At 50.4% G+C, this 18,782-nt stretch overlaps 1 long non-coding RNA gene across 1 annotated transcript in view; it reads left to right on the top strand.

The window, feature by feature from the left end:
- Window positions 1-18,782, top strand: part of LOC113629161 (uncharacterized) — a 50,745-nt gene that overhangs the window by 9,569 nt on the left and 22,394 nt on the right. The window contains exon 2 of the long non-coding RNA XR_003436412.1: window positions 17,456-17,583. This is a non-coding gene — a long non-coding RNA (uncharacterized LOC113629161). The remainder of the gene's footprint in view (window positions 1-17,455; window positions 17,584-18,782) is intronic.

Below are 18,782 nucleotides of genomic sequence, written 5' to 3' on the forward strand. Positions count from 1 at the left end.
GTGTGTGTGTGTGTGTGTGTGTGTGTGTGTGTGTGTGTGTGTGTGTGTGGCTTAAATGAGCAGGATTCCTTCCCCCAAAGTAACTTCCTTCAAAGACAGCTACTCTTCTCACTGTTCTCTGTTTCTGGCTGGTCTCCTCTTCCTAACCCTTTTTCCTTCCCCTCCTCTCCTGGCCTTCTCTCTGGTCCCCTCCCAAACAAGGCCTGACTCTGCTGCTCCTGAGTCTTTGCTCAGACAGCTGCCTCCACCTGGATGTCCTGTCCCCCTTTTCCCACCTGAACAACACTCTCCTTTCAGATACCACCTCATCCTCTCCCTCGTGGGGCCAGGGTTGGCTCTGGGAGTGCATCTTCCTAGGTGGCACATGTATGGAGCTGACTTTATAAGAACCGCTTCCCAGATTCAGTGCTGCCCAGAGGCCACTCCAGACCCCTCGGCCTGGCGTTCAAGACCTTTCATGATCTGTCTCAGGCTTTGTTCTCACCCAAGCTGCCCTTGCTGCTCTCAGAGAGCTTATAACCTAGTAGGGGAGGGAATGCTTGAACCCAATGCTGCCCAATAGAAATACAATTTAAGCTACAAGTGTCATTTTAATTGCTTTATAGCCACATTATAAAAGTAAAATGAAATAGGTAGAGTTAATTTTAAAAATATATTTTCTTTAACCCATTATATCCAAAATGTTATAATTTCAATATATAATCAATATAAAAATGATTAATCAGATACCTTATATACTTTTTTATCTACCACATCTTTCGGATCTCATGGGCATTTTACACAAACAGCACATCTCAGTTCAGACTGGCCACATTTCACATTCTCCAAAGCCACACATGGCAGGTGGTCCCCATGGTAGATAGCTCAGGCCTAACCTAACCCTCACCCCTAACCCTTAACCCGAAAAACTGCATGAGTAGGGACTTCCCTGGTGGCGCAGTGGTTAAGAATCCGCCTGCCAATGCACGGGATGTGGGTTCAAGCCCTGGTCCAGGAAGATCCCACATGCCACGGGGCAACTAAGCCTGTGTGCCACAGCTACTGAGCCTGCGCTCTAGAGCCCGTGAACTACAACTACTTAGCCCACGTACCACAACTACTGAAGCCCGTGTGCCTAGAGCCTGTGCTCCACCAAGAGAAGCCACCACAATGAGAAGCCCGTGCACCACAACGAAGAGTAGCTCCCGGTCGCCACAACTAGAGAAAGCCCGCGCACAGCAATGAAGACCCAACGCAGCCATAAAGAAATAAAGAGGGCTTCCCTGGTGTCGCAGGGGTTGAGAGTCCGCCTGCTGATGCAGGGGACACGGGTTCGTGCCCCGGTCTGGGAAGATTGCACATGCCGCGGAGTGGCTGAGCCCGTGAGCCATGGCCTCTGAGCCTGCGCGTCCGGAGCCTGTGCTCCACAACGGGAGAGGCCACAACAGTGAGAGGCCCGCGTACCGCAAAAAAAGAAAAAAAAAAAAGGGAGAAACCAGGTGGCTTCACGGGGGAAGGGGTTGCTGTGGGCTATTCATGACCCAGGAGGACAGGGCCGTGCGCTCGTGGCAGGACGCAGCTTTGAACCAAGCTCTGCATCCCTGTGGAGTGCCAGCTGAGGGCAGCGACTTCCTGTGATGGGCAGCAGGGAATGTTTCTAGAAGAGTGCCTGAGCTGGGTCTCTTTCCTGCTCCTGTCAGCACCTCTGTCCATCCTTTTCTCTCTCATGTACCCTCCCTGTCCTGGCCCCAGAGCGAAGGTGAATGCCCCAGTGAAAAAGCCTGTTTCTCCCTGGATACCCAGGCTCTGGTCGGCTCTGGAGGAGCATCCTGCAAGAAGTGCTGGCAGATGCTAGATTCCCTCCACCTGGAGGCCTGGCTGCACCTGAGGGCGGCCCCACCCCCATCCGTGCCTTGTGACTGGGCAGGCGGCCCAACCCACCTCTCTGTGGCTTCAAACACTCAGGGTCACTCAAAATGTGTGTGAGTGTGTGAAGGGGGACTTCCAGACTGAGGGTGGCACTGGGGGCTGTCTGGGGTGCAGGGCTGACGGCTGGGGTCTCCAGGACGGGTCTGGTATAAAGGGTCATTCATTCCTGACAGGTGTGTGCAGGGCATGGGGCCTGGCCAGGGCCAGCCAGAGCTTTCAGCAGGATTTAATCAGGGCTGAGTGGGCCCTCCTGAAAGCTGGAGTTGTGTTCTATCAGAGGTTGCTGTTTCATGAGCCCCGTGTGGGTACGGATAGCCAGCCTGACCGTAGAGCCAGAGGTCGCCTGGGTGACCAGCTGGTGCAGCCTGCTCAGGTACTGAGGGCCCTGGTGGAAGGAGGCAATGGCTCCGGGTTAAGGTCAGTGTATGGGAGTGAGCACATTTGTACCTCAGAAGCTTCATGAGCCTGGCGCAGGCTCTTGGCGGGTCAGTGGCAGAGTCGGTGTTCCAACCCCAAGACAGTGATGCTGATGTGCCTTCTCGGCTTCTCTATCCTTCCTTCAGAGCTTTGTTTGATGGCATTTGGGGACCGGAAGGGAGGATTTCAGGGAGTGAGTCGGGCAATGTGTCTGGAGTAAGTCTCAGGCTAGTGGTTCAGTTGGGCAAGAGATAGAAATGTGTTTTTCTGTGATTCCACTTGCTCTCTGTTGGAAGCCCTCCTTGTGGAGGGGAAGCAGCAGAGGGGAGTGGTACAAATATGATCTCAGGTGGTTTGAGTTCTTCCCTCTTTCCTCACGGGGTGGGGGGTCTCACTTCCATCAAGCAACAATCTCCTGACTTCAGTGACTCTGTCGGGGGCCTGAGAATCATTTTGCTGATTCTGAGGCCTTGCTGGGGCCCAGAAACTTCTGTGAGGTGCTCACGGCTCTGTCTAGATGTGCTCCCCCAGAAATTCCCCTGTTGGGGGGCTCCCCTTGGTGCCTGCGTGCTTAGCAGCTTTCCCGGGACATCTTGGATTTCATCATTGGTTTCCATTGTCTTTCTTCCCTGTGGCCCAGGGGCTGGGGGCTGGGTGGGCAGCAAGGGATGCTGTCCTCTGGAATCCTGGGGACTGACCACCAGTGTGGGCCGCTCTGCTGACAGGGTAAGGCAGCAGTGATCTGAGGGTCCTCGAGGGTCAATGTGGCCTTCCATTCTCTTTCTTGGGGAGCAGGTCACATACTGCTCTGATATCATTAGTCAACTGTGTGTCCCCAGGGCCATGGGGGTTGGTGGCCCAGCTCTGCTCGGGAAGACCTGATCAAACCCAGGGAGGTGGGGCTGGCTGGCTTCCCTTGTTTGCCCAGACTGGAGAGGGGTGTTTCCTGGGATGAAGGCCTCTCGATTCTAAAGCTCGGCCAGTCCTGGGTAAACCAGGATGAACTGTTACCCTGTCTTTTTCCCTCCCTCTTTCCCTCCCTCCCTTCCCCTCCCTCAGCCTGGTATTACTGGTGGGTGAGGTGGGGGGACAGGATCAAAGGCCCTCCATTTCTGTGCTCTATATTCGGGATGGGGTACCAGGCAGACCAGGCCTTGGAAGTTGATTTGTGGGGATAAGACTCCTGGGTGAGGCCAGCTCCAGCCCTCCCCACCCCCAGTAAGAGTAAGGTTTGTTTTGGGCACTTCCTACCCCCCAGCTGGCAGCCTGCCAAGACTGGCCTTCATTGAAGGTGGTAGGTAGTCCTAGGGGCTTATGGATCAACAGGGCCAGGAGGCAGAGCCCCTGGGCCCATCCTGTCTCTGTGGCCTTAGGCAGGTCCCTTCCCTTCCCTCTTGCCCCAGTCACCTTGCCGTGAAATAGAGGGCTGGCTTTAGAGGGACTGTCGAGCTCCTTCCAATTCTCAAAACTGCTGTTTGCACCCACACGGGTGAGAATGCCTGCTGCTGCCCATATGAGCCCTGGAAAGTCTGGAGGGGACAAAGTCTTGAGCTCTTAGACTTTGGAAAGGACACTGCCTGTGGGTCTGGACAAAGGAAATATGTTGGTCCTGTACCAAGAGGGCAGCAGTTAGAGCCAGGGCCCCTGAGGACTTGGACTCAACCAATGAGACCCGCCCGCCTCACTGCCAGAGGAAAACTGAGGCCCAGAGAGGGAAAGTAGATTGTCCAAGGTAACACAGCAAGAAGTGAGCCAGCGGGCGTTAGACGCCTGGTCTCCTGGCTCCTCGCCAGGGTGTCTCGCCCCTTCTCAGGGTCACTTATGTGACTAAGTGCTCTTCATGGGGATTGCCTCCCCCTCCCCGCCACCTCTTACCCAGCACATCTCACTCTTTGGCGTTCTGATCCAGCAGCACTGAGCCCCTCAGACCTGGCAGGACCCCGCAAACACGGAGGGGGAGTGTTCGGCTGTGGCTCACCTCTGAGCTGCTAGAGGCACTTGTGGGCCCTGGTGCCCCCATAGAGTGGGGGAGCTGGGGAGTGACTGGGGGACTTGAGTGTGTGTGTGTAGAGCCTGGGTTCCTGATGGGTGTGGGGCTTGAACCCAGGTCCTTTGGTTTAGTGGAGGCTTGGCACCAGCAGAGGTTCTCAGATGGTAACACCTAAGGCCTTCAATAATAATAATGACAGTAGTAATAATAACAAAAGATTCCATTCGTTGGGCGCTGACTCTGTTCTGGACTCTGTTCTGAGTGCTTTACATGTATTTAACCCTAACAACTGTCCTATGTGGGAGGAAGTATTATGACCATGTTATAGCCGAGAAAACCTGGCAGAGAGAGGTCAATACTATTACATGGTCACCCCCCTGAAGTCAGGGTAAACACACCCCTGTTGTCAGGAGACTGAAGTAGCTTGAAAGGTTTTGTCCTAAAATTTAGAGCAGAGTAACAGCCATTTTAGAACATTGTAACACCCACCTTTGACAATTTTAATTTAAAAACAGTATGTTAAATGACAGCTCTTCACTAAATTTTGGCATCAAATTAAATGCCAGTGAAGGGGGTGGCTCTATATTTTCTGGGACTCTTGGATGAGCTGCCCCCAGGGGGCACTCACGTGCCATCTGGGCAGCACGGTCTGGCCAGAGATGCCTCCCAGGATGGTCTGCAGGCCCCTCAACTAGAGATTCTCTGGAGGGGCAGGAGGTACCCTGGGGGGGTACTGAACTTTCAACTCCATAGTGTGATTCCTCGCCTTTTAAAGGAGGCTCCTTGGGAGGGTCTACTACTGCCCAGCATGGTGAAGGATGGGCTTCAAGGAATTTGTGTGCAAAATGATGTGATGGGGACAAATAGGGTACAGTAAGTCCCCTATATATGAACGAGTTCTATTCCAAGAGCACGTTTGTAAGTCCAATCTGTTCGTAAGTCCAACAAAGTTAGCCTAGGTGCTCAACTGACACATTCGGCTATATAGTACTGTTCTGTAATAGGTTTATAATACTTTTCACACAAATAATACGTACATTAAAAAAAGCACAAAAAATAAAGAAAACATTTTTAATCTGGCAGTACAGTACCTTGAAAAGTACAGTAGTACGGTACAACAGCTGGCATACAGGGACTTGCACACACGTTCGCACCTTTGAAAGTTTGCGACTTGAAAGTTCGTACGTAGGGGACTTACTATATTCTTAGAGGGTCCATGGTTTCCATTCAGTATCACAAAAAAGCCTGGTACCCCTTCATGGTTATGAACTCTGCTCTGGGTACCTGAGTCCCACGACAGGAGTGCTACCACCTGAATCAGGGCTGGTCCTTTTGGCATCCCCCAGACAGGGCAGGCAACATGAATTTCTCTGAGCACCCTGAGAAAAAGTCAGGGGAGCCCCCTCTCTCCTCTCCAAATGTGGGAGCCTGCAGAAAGTGCACCCTGTTCCCGTTGCCCCGCCCAGCCTGTCCCTGCCTGCATGGTGTCCAGGACCCTGGCCTGAGGGCAGGAGAAAGCCCAGTCCTGATGCTTACTTGCCTGGTGTCTTCACCTTCTGGGTCTCAGTTTCCTCACTTGTAAAATGAGTATATGAGTATCTGCTCAGTGGGGTGGTTCTGAGAATCAAAGGAGAGGATTCTCATGGGTGGGGGGCTGTTACCCCTACAGAACTGGGCACTCAGGAGCCTTTTGGGCCATTCTAGACTGATGCTCCTTTTCCTCCAGGGGCAAGGCCCTCTGGCATGCAGAGCACAGACATGGGCAGAGCATTTTTTGCTGACCAGGCCTTCCGGGCTGCAGCAGGACTGCATGTCTCTCCCCCTCAAATATAACAGGTAGGTAGTGGGATTAAGGTAGAACGTCAGCTCCACGGGAGTAGGAGTTTTGTCTGTTTTGCACACTGCTGTGTCCTCAGGGCCTAGAACATTATCTGGCAAATAGCAAGTATTCAGTAAGTATTTGTTGAATGACAGACGGGGCCGTGGGGAGGGGGCAGCCAGGCATAATCCAGAAAAGTGTGGGGAGAGGCTGTGACATTGTCTCACTCAAAGGCCCAGCTTCAGCTCTGCCACCAACTTTCTGGGTGACCCTGGGCAAATCCCTTCTCCTCTCTGGACCTGTTTTCCCATCTATAAAATGAGGGGATTGGCCCAGGGGGTCTCCAGGTTCCATCCAGCTCTGATGCCCTGTGCATTGGTGGGAAGAATAACCCACTGTGTCTTGAAGACAGGATGTGTCTAGAGAGCAGAGAGGGACCAGGAGGGGCTGCTATGTCATGGGGGCGTGGCAGCAGGCACTCGTCCTATGGCAAAACCAGATCCAGGGCTCGGCAGCTGGGGACTGTGGGCAACTTTCTGCCGCTACCCACAGGAGCAAGTGCCCCTGCTCCTGTCCCCAGCCCTTCCTCCTGAGGGGCCTTTCACCTGCTCAGCAAAAGGAGGCGCTACAGGCACTCCTTTCTCAGTTTGCAAATTAAGGCCAAGACTTCCTGCTGCCCTGCTTGAATCTCTGGGGAGAAGAGGTCCTGTCTCTAGCTGGGACCCTCCTCCACCCCTTGGGCCCTTCACAGCCCCTGGACCCTGGGAAGATAGCAGGTGGACACGGTAGAGCTTTCATACAGCTCCGTGCTATCATAAGCCATTAATACCAAACCTGCTGCCACTTCCCTTTTGTCTTCTCTCCCTGAATTTCTTCTGGGAGTGAGCTGATGATTACTTTTAGCCTATAGCCCGATATAAAGACATATCTACCAATATAATTAGATGTGTTTTATTGTCCAATTTAAACAATGGATTTCATAGGCAATAGAGCATGTATTTTGTCGTACTGGTGGCCGATGACTATTAAAATGAGCCTTCCCTGCGTCCTTCTAAGAAGTTCCAGTGTGTTGCTCCCCCGCCCCCAGAACTGCACGGTCTCCAGCAACCACTGAATTCATAGGAAGCACAGCCCAATTGCATGAAAAATTACTTGTAACAAACGTAGTATGTGCTTTTGAGTGAATATTGCAGAATTATATGAGTTTTGTAAAAAATGAAATCCGTCCCCCTCCATCTCATTGTCTAATACTAGCAGTGTTTAAGTCCAGACATTCCTGTGCATATATGAGCTACACACATGAGCGTTTGTGTAAGTTTTATACAAATAACATCGTAATCTACGTACTGTTGTGCAGCACGTAGACCCTTCCAAGTGGGAACACGTGAGGCTTTGTCATTGTTTGCATGACCACATTAATAGACATTTGGGTCCTTTCCAGTTTTCCATTATTGCAAACAGTCCTGATATGACACTTTGTACCTAATCTTTGTGCACTTGTATGAATTTATCTGCAAGGTAACTTTCTAGAAGTGGAATTTACTGAGTCAAAGAATATACAAAGTGAAATTTTTGTACATTTACATGTTCACACACTGTGTGGGCAATTGCTTATTTCCCCACATTATGGCCAGGCCGTCTTTTCAATCTTTATCTGATAGGTGAGTGCTGTATCCCAGTGTTTTAAATTTGCGGTTTTTTTCAACCGCCAGTGAAGTTGAACACCTCCTCTTACATTTATGGGCCTTTTATACTTTTCCTGATATCCACTGCCCACTTTTTATACTTTTCCTGATATCCACTGTTTCTACTAATTGTAAAAGTGCTTTACATATGAAGGACATCGTCAAATGAATCTTTGGCATGTCGTAATTACTGGCAAATATTTTTTCTTAATTTATTTATGTTTTATCAGTTTAGGGTTCATTTCCAGCATCTATATAGTAACAGTTATCAGTATCCCCTTCATGGAGTTCTGGTTTCTTGCCGAGCTGCATTTTTAATACTATAACCCCAGTAACTGAGAAGGTCTTCAATCCACATTGTGAAATTTAGGGGAGAAAGAGTTTTGCCATTTGCAGCTGAAAAGTGAGCAGTGCAGAGGGCTTGTCCTTTGCTAGGTCTGAATCTGACGTTTGGAGGGAGATGAGGGCAGCCGAGAGACAGCTTGCTGTGATGGAGACAAGTCCTAGACTTTAGTGCCCCTCCCAGCTGTCCTGTCCTCCCTCAGCCTCAGTTTTTCTCAATGCAAAATGAGGGGGTTGAACTGGTTGAACTCCAAGATCACTTCCTGTTGGGAATTCCCTGGCGGTGCAGTGGTTAGGACTCCACCCTTTCACTGCCAAAGAGCCCGGGTTCAATTCCTGGTTGGGGAACAAAGATCCCATGGCGCAGCCAAAAAAAAAAAAAAAAGATCACTTCCTGTTTGAATAATTGATGGTCTGTTCATACATGATGTGCCCTCAGATAGGTGGCTGTCCGTTTTGGGAACTATTTCTGGTCTTCCATAAAAGGTGGCCGTCGAACAGGGTAATGAGTCAGGTCTTTCCGGCACTAAGGACTCATGACTCCATGGGTGTTCACTTGTGGAGCTCCAACCTTCACTGTGCCTCAGGCACCTGCAGAGCAGTCAAGAGCACGGGTGCCCAGGCCCCACCCCCAGGACAATTAAATTAGAACCCCTGGAGGTGGGCTCTTGATAGCTTTTAAGAGCCCAGCTGACGAATGCTCCATATGCCTCGGGTCGACCTGACATTCTGAATTTCCACTGAGCTCTAGAGGATGCCGGTGCTGGGAGTTCAGGAGCACACTTGCAGTAGGAGGCTGGCAGCACCAGCAACCCCAGGGAGCTGCTTAGAAATGCAGAGTCTTGCACTGATTCCCTCAGTCTGGCTTCCCCAAGTGCTTCTGTGCTGCTTAGGTGAATGTACTTATTTTCAAAAGCAGGGTTTTGGAGGTTATACTCTTGTATTTGCTTTTTGGTAATTCATCCAACCTATACACTTATGATCTCGCTAAGGAGAAAGGGACGGGACCAGGTCATCCTAGACCCCAGAAAGGATCAGGAGCCCTGATGCAGCTGATCCGTTCATTCGGCCTCCCCTTTTGCACATACCTGCAGCTGCTCCGTGCCCACTCCGGAATCATCAGGCATCCTCCCTTGTCTCACTTTTTGTTGTTCCACCTCACTCTGCTTATTCTCTCCTTACCCAGGATCCTTCCTTTCGGCCATGATGTAGCCTTCCCCACCTCTCTCCTTTTGTGTGGGTGTACTTCATTCCACATTAAAAACATAAAACACCTGAAGTATTCACTAATACTCGGTTTGCCCTTATAAATGTCTTTAATATATCAAGAGCACATATGAGGCCAGTGAACCCTTGCAGAGCCCTTTGAGATATGAACCAGCTAGCCATCTTCTTCATTACTTGATTTTTATTGGTCAAAGTTATGCTGAATATTGGGGAGAGAGAGGAGTACAGGCGTGAAACAAAACACAGTTGCTACCATAATGAAATGAAAAGTAGAGTCACTATTGCAAGTGAAAGTCTAATCAAGTATTATTCAAATTGCAATTACTTATACACTACACAAATCCCAAAATTTAATCTACTGGAAATCAACAGACCAAAATAAAAAGTGGGTTCTAAAATATCAAATATCCAAAATTTTCACAACATGCTCAGTTACCCTAAATTACTTACTGTCCACATTTTGACAGGTTCCAATCCAACTGGCTACGGATAGGTAAGATAGCAGTATAGGCAGCACACATAGGGGCATCATTTGGGAGTCGAGAGGATGCCATCGGCTTTTGCTCTCTTTCTTTTTCTTTTTGAATTGAAGTATAGTTGTACAATATTATATAAGTTATGGGTGTATAATATAGTGATTCACAATTTTTAAAGGTTATATGCCATTTAGAGTTATTATAAAATATTGGCTATATTGCCCATGCTGTACAGTACATCCCTGAGAGGGCCCTGCTCAGCTACTAAAGAGTACCCTGGGCCTGTGGGTATTTAAAGTGGATCTTGGGTGAGCCTCAGTTTCCTCATCTGTACAATGGGGCTAGTGATGCCTCCTTCTCTGAGTTATTCAGTTTTAGGTCAAATGACATTCAAAAAGCAGCTGGCCTGGCACATAGTAGGTACTCAAGTCAATCCAGTCCAGCTCTCAGTGGGGGCTTACCGTGAAACAGATAATGGCCGGATCTTGGTGCTGGAGTCATGCGTTGCCCTTAGTGCGGTTAGACAGACCTGGTTTGCCCCTCACTAGTTGTAGGACCTTAGATGAGTCATTTCATCTCCCTGCACCTCAGTTTGCTTGTTCAGTGCAGACTGTCGAACCACTCTGGCAGGGTTAAAGTGTGGAGGCCTGTGCCAGGCCCGGAGCCAGCCTGAGTTCAGGCTGTGGGTAGCCACCTCCCTCCCACCCTGAGGGAGCCCTGGCTTCAGAGAACAGTGTCCCCTTTGACTCTGCCAGCCACCGCAGTCACTATACCACAATCCCTGAGCGCTGGAGAGCAAATAACCCCTGTCAGCCCGGCCTTTTTCTTGGCCGCTGCCACTCTGGCCAGCCAGGTTTGGGTTGGCGGGCAAGGTGAGTGGCTCGGCTTTGATGTGAGCTGCGCTGAAGCTGGGAGATGGGGGTGTGGGGATCCCAGCCTGCCTTGGCGGCTCAGGGCCAGCTCCTAGCCTTTACCCCAGAGCTTGGCAGAGCCCTGCTGCCTGGGGCTGGTGGAGGGAGGTGACTGGACACCAGTGGGTCCTCACAGCATCCCTAAGACATGGGTATCCATTTTATAGATGGGGAAACTGAGGGAATTACTCCCCAGCTCTGGTGGCCACTAGGGTGCATGGGTGGGTACCCCCATGTGCCCTGATTTGCTGTGGGTCTGAAGGTCCAGCCCATTCCCTGAGAGGGGCTTGGTCTCCAGAAGACCCCCCGCGCCCGCTGTTTAAATGCGCATGTCAGACCCCACACAGGTTTACTAGGCATCTGATTCATACCTGGCCCTGTGGCTGGCCAAGGGAGCAAGGAGGATGCATAAGACACAGCCCCTCAGAAGCACAGGTTCAAATCCCAGCTCTGCCACTGGCCAGCTCGAGGGACAGCCCCTCTGGGCCTGTTTCCCCATCTGTAAAACGGGGTGTAGGGAAAATTAAAGTATTGTGTGTGAAAAGCGACTTTTAAAACTGTACTGTTTATGCAAGTGAGGGATGATTAGCACTCCTGAGGTACAACCCCAGTCTCTGACGCTGAAATAAAGCACAGGAGAGAATGGATGGGGGTCTTTGGTGAGTCACACAAGAGGGCATGTACTCCTAGTTAGAAGGTTGGAAGGGGCAGAAGGCTGCTCATTTTTCAGAGGAGGAAAAAGGGGCCCAGAAGAGTGTTTTGCCCAAAGACTGGAGAAGTAGGACTGATCCTAGCTCTTGGTGGGAGTCCCCAGTCTGTACTGCTGTGCAACCCTGGGAAACTGCTGTAACCTCTCCGGGCCTCAGTTTCCCCCTGTGCCGTTCACACAGGGGAACTGCTGGGAGTGTTTTTCTTCTGAAGCGTGTGTGCATCACTTGGCTCCTCTGACTCTGCTCTGGACAAGGTGGTCCTGGGTCCTTAGGAGGTGAGGAGGGCAGTGAGAATCCCAGCCGACCATCCCAGGGTGGGAACCAAGGCAAGGAGGGAAGCCCAGGTTGCAGGCATGCAGGTCCGAGGTGGGGAGGAAGAGGAGGCAGGAGACTGTTGCCAGCCAGGAAGTGTCTGCTGGCTGGCATCAGGCATGCTTGAGCTAGTGTGCTTCCTGTAAGCAGTGCACACGAGCCTGGGGACCTCACCCCTCAGACATTCCGGGACAGCCCCCCCAGTCCTCAGAGGCTGTCCCATTGTCCCCTGGAACAGCAAACGGGCGGCAGCGCCAAACTCCCAGCATCCAATCAACATCCATTCATTCAACAATGTTTACCGAGCAGGCACCGTGCCAGACACCAGCACGCAGAGAGAGACTTTGGAGCTCAGGGCCAGTGGGTTCACATTTTCCAGCTGGGCCCCCTGTACCTGAAGCGGGAGGTCATCATGGATGAGGAAGACTCCCTAGAGTGCGTGAACCTTGGGGGCAGCGGGGAGATGACCCCTGAACGTTGATTTGGCTCCACTCATGCCAAGCACCACATGGAGGCGGGGTATGCATCCATTGTCTCCTTTAGGTTTCCCAGCAACGAATAGGTGTCATTATCCTCATTTATAGAGACATAGCCTCAGGTGAGCGACCTTGCTCCAGGTCACACAGTTCATGCGGGTTTGAGCTAGGATTCAGACATGGGTCTTTCCTGGGCACCAAGCCCTCAGATACTGAAACTAGTATCTCTGAGCCCCTGGTTTCAGTTTGGATCCTCTTTTGGAAACCACCCACTAGTCTAGTGGCTTTGGGCAAGTCACTTGGCCTCTCTGAGCCTTGGTTTTCTTATCTGTCAAATGGGGCTCAAGGGGTCTAATTTGTAGGATGGCTGTGAAGTTTAATTGGGACGGTGGATGTGAAACAACCTGCTCACTGGCTGAGGCAAGAGGCTGTGGGAGACCTCGTTCAGGGGGTTTCGTCTCCCAGAATTCTCCGGCCACGGAGGACTTGGAGAAATCCCAAGCCCCTTCCTCTGCTTCCAGGTCTAATCACTCTGAGCCATCAGCCGGAATTGACGGAGTACATCCCAGTTTGCTAGGTGTAGTGCGCAGGGACAGATGCGGAGGAATAAGAGGAGAAGATGGTACAGATGAAGAACAGGACGCAGTGGCTCTGTCCCCTTCCTCTCCTCCCTCAGGGACCTGAGGATCTCGGGGGTGAGGAAGGACTGTTCTGTGAAATAATGAGACCAGTACAAGCCACCATAATGACCGTCTCTCTGCTCCCATTTCGCTCTATGAAGATATTTCATGTCTTAAGTCATTTTAGCCCAAAGACAGCTCTGTGAATTGCTAATATTATCCCCCTTTTGCACGAGCAGACGAGGAAACTGACTCTTGGACAGATTTACCTGAGCCCCTGAGTTAGTAGGCCAGTGGGATTTTAGCCTCTGCTGGTAACTCTGACTCCTCTGCTGAGGCTTCCAGAGCCAGGCAGTGGAGGGGAAGTTTCTCAATAGAGAAAAGGTGAAGGCCTTGCTTTTTACAGCTGTGCAGAAGTCTTGTAAAAGTCTTGAGACAGGTGAGATAGAAGCCACTGGAATAAAAAACCCTCAGGGGACTTCCCTGGTGTCTGGTGGGTAAGACTCCCCACTCCCAATGCAGAGGGCCTGGGTTCGATCCCTGGTTGGGGAGCTAGATCCTGCATGCATGTCACAACTAACAGATCCCTCATGCTACAATGAAAGATCCCGCGTGCTGCAACTAAGACCCGGTGCAGCCAAAATAAATAAACAAATATTAAAAAAAAACCTTCAGATGTTAGTCCCTCTCCTGTGCCTTTCATTATAAGAAAGGCCTCTGGCTGCAGTTCTCACAGCCACGCCTGGGCTGGCAGCCTGGCTGTTCTGTGCAATTACACCAACCCCAGGCTGTCTAGATAGTGCTGGGGGTCTGACAAGGGTCCTGGCTGCCACCATTAGCTTGATGACCTTGAGCCCATCACAACCTCTCCAAGCCTCAATTTTTCCATCTGTTAAATGGGGATTTTAATGAATGTTGTGATAGGCAGATTGCACTGGGCACGGCCTGGAACTTCTGGCACAGCAAGCTTCTGAAGTTGACTTCCATCTTCCCTCCCATTTTCTTCTTCTGGGAGATGGCATCAGATAAAGGGGAGTTAGTACAACTCTGTGTGAAGAATCCTAGGCATTAGTTGCAGATGTCTGAGTTCAAAACCCATCTCTTGGGAAGTCCCTGGTGGTCCAGTGATTAAGACTCCGTGCTTCCATTGCAGCAACTAAGCTCCCACAAACCATGTGGCTTGGCACAGCCAAAAAAAAAGAAAACAAAAAATCAAAACCTGTCTCTCCTTTGTGCCAGCACTGATCAAGTGTGTCGCTTCTCTGAGCTGCAGTTTTCTCATCTGTAAAATGGGGATATAATGTCAACCCTCCAGAGGGAACTCCCTTCGTTCACCTGGAGGTAGAGAGGGCAATGCTTAACCGAGGAGAATGCCTCAAAGTTGGTGACCTCTCAGAGGAGTGGGGAAGATGTTTCGGGATGAGGTTTGGAGGAGGGTTTCTAGCACCTCCTGAAATCAAATCACCTACATTATTAGTTACTCAGATAGAAAACCTGGTTCAGATATTCATAAAGGAAAACCAAGTTGCTCCAAGAAGGAACATGGCTCCCAGGTCACAGAATGCCAATGCAGATGGGGACAGAGGCCCTGAAAGGGGAGTGGGCTGAACCCCAGGCTCCTTGTAGTTTTCCTGCCCTAGTTTAATCCAGGTCAATGCAACAGAAACTTTGAGCTTCTACTATGTGCAAGAGCAAGCTAGGCACTTTGTAAGATCAGGTGGATCATGAATCAGACATTAACTCTGTCTGCCTGTAAGAATCTTATAGTTGAGTCAAAAGAATTAGTGATGATATGAATAAGCTATCTCCCTGCACCCCTGTCTCACAGGCACCTTGCACAGAACCTGGTACATAGTAGGTGCTGCGTACATGTTAATTGAATGTAACAAAACTACAAACTACAATGGGGGGCAGACTCTGAGGAGGGGTCATTTATATTGGGCTTTGACAGCTGCCTAAGAGTCTTCTGCTCCTCCGTTTGTCCATTGATCCTCCATCAAGGCTGATGAAGACCGCAGCAGAGCAAAACCCCAGCTTCTCCTCGCTCCTGACCACCAGCCCTCATCTGAACTCTGAGGAGTCTCCAGATGTGAGGAGGAAGTGGCCAGGCTGCGGAAGGCAGGCTCGTTTCCAGTGCGGGGCCGGGCCGCCAGGTCCAGGTCCTGTTTACACAGCAAGGCGGACAGGCCGACAAGATTTGGCGGCCAATGCACCTCTGCCTCTGAGAACAGAAGGGGCTGGCAGAGCCTGGCCAGGCGCGGGGTGGCCTGTGCCAGAGGGGAAAGTCAAATGTAAAGAGCGTTTCCTCCCGGCCAGCCGGCCCCAGACTTTTGTCTCCAGTCTGCAGGCAGTTCCTCCAGTGATTCATAATCAGCGGGAACTTATAAATAAACCCCACCTCGGCCTCGCACCACAGCCTGGCTGGGACCTGGGCGGGAGCGAGGTGGGGGGTTGGGAAACAGGGAAGCTGAGGAGAGGCCCTGAGGAGGCTCGGGGGACCGGGGTGATGCTGGCTGCTGGGCAGGGGCACTTCTGGCTTCCTATGGAGGGACTGCAGGTCTGTTGCCAGCAGTCACATCCCACTGAGGACTCAAGCATGGGGCCACTGGTCGGGAGCAAAGAATGCTGAGAGGCCGGGATTTTCATCTGTTCCCCAGGAGTGTAGTAGATGAGACTAGGTAGAATTTTGAAATAGCTGGCCTTTAAAACATTTTTTTGGATATAATTTCAAATTCATGGAAAAGTTGCAAAAAAATAGGACAGAGGGGACTTCCCTGGTGGTGCAGTGGTTAAGAATCCGCCTGTCAATGCAGGGGACATGGGTTCGAGCCCTGGTTCGGGAAGATCCCACATGCCACGGAGCAACTATGTCCATGCACCACAACTACTGAGCCTGCGCTCTAGAGCCCACAAGCCACAACTACTGAGCCCGTGAGCCACAACTACTGAGCCCGTGTGCCACAACTACTGAAGCCTGTGCGCCTAGAGCCTGTGCTCTGCAAAAAGAGAAGCCACTGCAGTGAGAAGCCTGCGCACCAAAACAAAGAGTAGCCCCCACTCACCACAGCTAGAGAAAGTCCGCGCACAGCAACGAAGACCCAGTGCAGCCAAAAATAAATAAATTAATTAATTAATTAATAATAAAAAACATAGAACAGAGAACTCCTGTATAACCTGTAGCCAGATTCATCAATTGTTTACATTCTGTCCCATTTTGCTTCATCATTCTCTGTCTCCCATATTTCCTGTTTTCGGAACCATCTAAAAGTAGGCTTCCAATTGTGGAAAACAGTATGGAGGTTTCTCAAAAAACTAAAAATAGCACTACCATATGACCCAGCAATTTCACTCCTGGGTATATATTCGAAAAAAACAAAACCACTAATTCGAAAAGATACATGCACCCCAATGTTCATAGCAACATTACTTACAATAGCCAAGATATGGAAAAAACCTAAGTTGTCCATCAACAGATGAATGGATAAAGAAGAGGTGGTATATATATATATAAACACAGTGGAGTACTACTCAGCCATAAAAAAGAATGAAATTTTGCTATTTGCAGCAACATGAATGGACTTGGAGGGCATTATGCTAAATGAAATAAGTCAGACAGAGAAAGACAAATACTATATGATATCACTTATATGTGGAATCTAAAAAATATAACAAATAAGTGAATATAACAAAAAAGAAGCAGACTCACAAATATAGAGAACAAACTAATGGTTACCAGTGGCAGAGGGGGACAATATAGGGGTGGGGGAGGGTACAAGCTATTGGGTATAAGATAGGCTCAAGGATGTATTGTACAACATGGCAAATATAGCCAGTATTTTGTAATAACTGTAAATGGAGCGTAACCTTTAAAAATTGTATAAAAATAGTAAAAGTAGGCTTCTGGCATCACACCTCTGTGCCCCTTTTGCCTTCAGTGTGCATTTTCTGAAATAGCCAGTGTTTGGATTCCTGACCAACCACTTACTAAACGTATTCCAGGGCAAGTTTTTCAGGTCCTGCATCCTCCTCTGTGAAGCGGGGCTATGAGGACCCCTTACCACGGAGAAGATCAGGAGACGTAACAATGGAAACATCTGCCAGAACAGTAATGATAAGCACAGCTCATTATTATATGCAAAGCAGCTTGCATACATTATGTCATTTGACCAGCATAGAAGAAACAGGCTCAGAGATGGTGTGTAATTTGTCCAAAGTCACACAGCAAGTTAGGCTTTGATGTACACAGTAAGCACTGAAATAATCCTGGAGCCTGCCCTCATCCTTATTTGCTGTATGATTGTAATCAAGGGCTGGCTTCCTAGGCCTTGGTCTCCCCTCGTGCTGTGGGCACAGGGATCTCAGGGCAGGGGATGTCGGCAGGGGAGGGGTGGGGGTGAGGCAGGGGAGAATGCAGGATGCTTCTGCAAGCGGCCCAGCTCCCCAGGTCCCTGGAAGAAGCACTTCTCTTGTCAGGGCCAGAGTGGAAGCTGCTCCAGCAGACAAACCAGCTTCCCTGAATTCTTCAGGTTGCCTTATGATCCAGGCTCAAACCTCTCTTGCAGATTGTCTCTGGAAACTGGGAAATTGGACCAGAAGGCCCTGAGCCTCCCCGCCTCTGAAGCTTCTGCAGTGATGAGGCCTGGCCACCAGATGGCAGCACACAGACCACTGCGCTCTCAGGGAAGAGGAGGTGTGTCTCCATCAAGGGGCCGTTTTAGCGTGGCTGCTCCTGAGTGAGAGCATCCACACCACCATCCCTTTAGTTTCGGGTCGCAGGGAAACAGTCCAGGAAGGGCAGCAACTCACCACGGTCGCTCAGCCTGCACTTTGTGCTTCCAGGGGTTCTTACCCTGGTTGAGCAAGGCCCTGGGACTGTGACAGTTGCTGGATTTCTCTAGACCTCAGTTTCCACATTTGCAGAAAGGTGCAAGTCCCTTCTGCCTAGCTTTCTTCACGGGGTCTGTATGGCAGGTCAAACACGGAGCCTCCGTTTCCACATCTGTGAAATTGGTGTAACAGTAGAGGCTGTTTTGTGCCGTCATGAGGATGAAGAGCTGCCCACATCTGAAGTGATTTGAGGGTTAAGCCTGCAGGCCAAAGTCCAGCCACCTACACGTGAGCTCTGGGTCTGCCTACAGCTCCCAGAACGGCCTTGTTTATAAAGTGCAGTGAGTGCAGGACTTCAGAGTGGGAGGAGACCTCACGGCTCATTTCACCGGTACCTTCCATTCCTCAGACAGAGGAAAGTCCAGAGAGGGCCAGTGACTTGCCTAAGGTCTCATAGCCCCACCTGACCACACTGGAACCCAGATCCACTAACCCTGGGGACAGCCATCATTAACTCTTCTCTCCCCTCTGCCCAGAGACCCACGTTGGGAAGGGCTGGTACAGCTGGGGGAGGAATGGGCACAGAGGGGGCCACCATGAGCTGGAGGCCACGCTGCAAGAGTCTAGCTCAGAGTCCAAGGAAACTCCCTTCTCCTGAGGGACAGCCAGTGCCCCTGCCCCCAGGGGAAAGCCCTCAGGGTTCACCTGCCCAGACCCTGGGGGGGATATTTTTAAAAGTTTAAACACTCTTCAGGGAGCATTCTCCATTTCTATTCCTACAGTGTATCTATGCTTTTATTTAAGAAACAAGGCTTCTGTTCTCTGTTAATTAGTGGGCTCCTATAAACTCTCTCCCCCAGCTCAGGATGTGGAGGGCAGGGGGGAAAAAACCAATAAAAATATAAAAATATGGAACTCCAGATGCACTGGGCAGGACCAGCCTTCCTGCCTGCGGAGAGGGAGAGACGTATTACCCCAAATTAGTAACCGTCCAGAATCCCAGGCTGATAACATGCATATTTTGGGAAGAACATGCTACTAACTTGACCTCATTCATATTCA

Source organism: Aethalodelphis obliquidens, unplaced genomic scaffold (genome assembly GCF_003676395.1).
Source record: "Aethalodelphis obliquidens isolate GAN/ISIS:26980383/991018 unplaced genomic scaffold, ASM367639v1 scaffold26, whole genome shotgun sequence".
Classification (NCBI taxonomy): domain Eukaryota; kingdom Metazoa; phylum Chordata; class Mammalia; order Artiodactyla; family Delphinidae; genus Aethalodelphis; species Aethalodelphis obliquidens.